This window comes from Physeter macrocephalus, chromosome 18 (genome assembly GCF_002837175.3).
Source record: "Physeter macrocephalus isolate SW-GA chromosome 18, ASM283717v5, whole genome shotgun sequence".
Lineage (NCBI taxonomy): Eukaryota > Metazoa > Chordata > Mammalia > Artiodactyla > Physeteridae > Physeter > Physeter macrocephalus.
In genome coordinates, this window is record NC_041231.1 from 10,275,973 (window position 1) to 10,279,648 (window position 3,676).

At 43.4% G+C, this 3,676-nt stretch overlaps 1 protein-coding gene across 1 annotated transcript in view; it reads right to left on the reverse strand.

Moving 5' to 3' along the window:
- The window catches only part of HRH1 (histamine receptor H1), a 139,239-nt gene extending 135,816 nt beyond the window's left edge, over positions 1-3,423 (reverse strand). The window contains exon 1 of the mRNA XM_007100185.3: positions 3,340-3,423. The gene's annotated coding sequence lies outside the window, so the exon portion shown is untranslated. The remainder of the gene's footprint in view (positions 1-3,339) is intronic.
- Positions 3,424-3,676: the final 253 nt, after the last annotated feature.

Consider the following 3,676-nt stretch of genomic DNA (forward strand, 5'->3'; position numbering starts at 1 on the left):
CATGTGGGATCTTCCCAGACCAGGGCTCGAACCCGTGTCCCCTGCATTGGCAGGCAGATTCCCAACCACTGCGCCACCAGGGAAGCCCGAGTTATTATTTTAAAATATTGTATGTCTCAGAAATAAGCAAATTTCTATGTCAATTGCATTATAATGAACTCTAATCAGATCTTTAACTATCGCCATTATTAAAATCTTCTGTCTTTTACAGGCAGTTATTGTTCTACTCTGATGCTTTTGTAAAAGTGAGATTCATGGAAAGGACCCTACCAAGTATTTTGACCCCTGACACTACAGCCAAATTACGAGGTGTTGAAACTTTGGGACATATTTCACAGCTGAAGACCCCATCTGACACCCGGTCTTGTGTAAATGCCAGAGACCTCAAAATCAAATTGAATAGGAAGAGAAGTAGTCAACACTGAGGTAGACTGCTTCCTCCCAAAACATCAGATCAAGGCGATCAAGCACGTTTCCTTCCATTCCTCCTTCCCTTTCTGACCATTCTTTTCTTAAGTGTTACACCATGAAGCTCTTTATGATTCTTTTGTCCACCTTCTTCCTCGCCCTGGCCTGAAAAGTTTACTGTTCACATATCTCAGGTCACTGTAAATGAGGATAAACTGACTGTTGGATTTGCTTTGATGCTGGTGATCCTGTAGTTCTTTCTGCTTGTCACAAATGTCTTCCTGATTTCCAACACCTCAGTTTCTCAAAAAAAAAAAAACAAAAAACAAAAAACAAACCACAAAAAACAAAAAGCAAAACTCATCCCAATCTCTACTGTGTCAGACTCTCTGACCTTGGGAGTCCATTTCCTTGTCTCTGGTTAACAACCCCAAACCCAGAGAACCTTGCACCCAGGCTGTGTATAAGGAAAGGAACCCAAGGCAAAGGTAAGTAGAATGAAACCTCCTGTGTAGTCTACCGACTTAAATTTTACTGACCTGGCTGTCACTTTCTAGGCCTGAGCCACAGACTCAAACGGGAATTACCAGGAGGCATTCGTGATTCAAAATTAGCTTCCTTTGGTAGATCACTCCTCCCCTTGATCAGAGTAAATGCAAACAAAGCTATGATCAGAAACCTCTCCTTAACTTTTGAAGATTTTGTAGAACCTGCCGCTAAAGCAATAGCTGCCCCACAAAAATTCTTAAATTCTCTGGCCACAGCTGTTCTTGCTAACAGGCTAGCCCTTGATTATCTTCTAGCTGAGCAAGGAGGTGCTTGCGCAATGGCCAACACCACTTGCTGAAACTGGATTAATACTTCTGAAGAAATTGAAACTCAGCTACATAAAATCACTGAACAAGGCACTTGGCTTAAGAAATTGACTCCTTTCTTTGACTTATTTGATTCTGAGTGGTTTGGGACTCGGGGAACATGGCTCTGAAGTGCACTCCAGACACTGAGAATTATCCTGCTTATAATAATCATAGTAGTTCCCCTGGCGTACTGTATTCTCTCAGAAGCTTTAAATTCATGTTTGCAACGGCCAGTCACCAAGCAAACGATCTCCCTAAGACCAGAATGTCAGAAAAGGAATGAAGAGAATGGCCAACCAAAGGAATGAAGAAATGAAGAGAATGACTGAAGTTGTAACCTGTGAATACCACAGAGATCCAGCAAAAAGATGTCATGACCTGTAAATACCACACAGAGGGTCAGGAAAAACGGTGAGAACTCCAGAGAGGTAGCTGGGAGTAGTGCTAATGGCTTAAATTTTGATAGCATTTCTGTTAGACTGAGAGCTTGACCAAAAGGGGGATATTGTTAAAAAAGAGACAACAGGCCCCAAATGGAGTCACTTATACTAAGCACCACATAACCAAATTGAGACTTAATACCTAACTTTATTATAGTTTCTGCCTTTCCCAGGAATGGAAAGCTCAAACCAGGCAATCAGGAATTACCTGGTCAGCACTAGTGAGGTCATCTGCTTGACAGACAACTGCCATCCTCCCTAGGAAGATGACCTTGCCATAACCAGTCCACTTTTTGTTAGTATATTCCTTGTCCAACCCCTTTCTGCCAATAAAATCTTTCATTTCATACAGCTCCTTGGAGCTCCCTTTTATCTGCTACATGGGATGCTGCCCAATTCATGAATTATTGAATAAAGCAAGTAAGACCTTTAAAATTTACTCAGTTGAATTTTGCTTTTTAACATTTGTTACAGCACCAACAGGAACTCATACAAGCATTCACATATATTCTTATTCTTTTCTTTCATTCATTCATTCATTCACCATTCAACAACTATGTGCCAGGCCCTATTAGTAAAACACAATTTCTGCTCATAATCTATGTGGGGACACAGATAATTAATATCCACTTTGAAAATCACTGTAATGGAAAAATTAAAGCTCAGTTTGATGAGCACTACAACAAAGGGCAGACAGATTTCTATGGCAACACAGAGGAGGCACCTAACACAGCTTGGGAGTGGGGCTGACGGTGGTCGGGGAAGACTTCCTGTAGGAAATGCCATTTAAGCAGAGACCTAAAAGGATGAGCAGAATTAACCAGAATATGAGCACTGTGGCCTGGGGCATGCTAAAAAGTGTATGGTGGTGTATTAGTTACGGTTCTCCAGAGAAACAGAACAAACAAAATATGTACATATGTATATAGAGAGGTTTATTTTAAGGAATTGGCTCACATAATTGTGCAGCCTTGATAATTCTAAAATCTGCAAAGTAGGCCTGCAGGCTAGAGGCCCAGGGAAGAACTGCAGTTTGAGTCCAAGGGCCAACTTCTGACACAATTCCTTCTTGATTGGTGGAGGTCAGTCTTTATTTTATGAAGGCCTTCAACTGATTGGACGAGGCCCACCCCCACTATGGAGGGCAATCTGCTTTACTCAGAGTCCACCAATTTAAATGCTGATCTCATCCAAAAAATGCAAACATCCAGAATAATGTTCGACCAAATATCTGTGGTCCAGCCAAACTGACATATATAACTGACCATCACAGGTAGGCACCAGTTTGCTCCACAACATATGGACACACAAAACATCACATTATCTTATTTGTCTCAATCGCGTAAGGATGTCCCTCTGCCCACACTCACCCGATTGGCGAGCACTCAGTCTCAGGCATGGTTTTGTGGGCTACTCTGTTTTAGGCTCAAACAAGAATCAAGGATGGGGGCTTTCTGTGACAATGGGAAAACAGGGATGGGAAACAGGGATGGGGCCTGTTCTCCAGCTCACTGAGAGGCTACTGTGGTCATTTATTCTTCTGTTCCCCTTAGCAGCTGTTTAGCCTGCTTCTCTGTGCTCCATTGACCAGCCCCTGTTGACTCCCAAAGTTTCCCTCACCACCAGCCACATACCTGGCCATGGAAACCTGCCTGCCTCAAGTTCTCTGGGCAGTCTCTCCAGCCTCCACAGGCATTCTGGAACCACAAAGACACTCCCTGTCTTCCTGCTTTGCAAAACCAACAATGCTGAGAGACACTCCCTTCCCTTCCAGGCCCTTCCTCCCCAGTCAGATCTCTGCCTCTGCCACCGCCTCCCTCCATGGAGCCCCTCCTATCCCCACATTTGAAGTCTGGCACAGGTAAGGGCCCTTCCATAGGCCTGGAAAGTTCTGTCTGAGGCACTGAAACACAAAAGTTCCTGGAGGTATCAGAATCCACCCTGAGAATTATAAAGGGGTTTGGTGGGGAG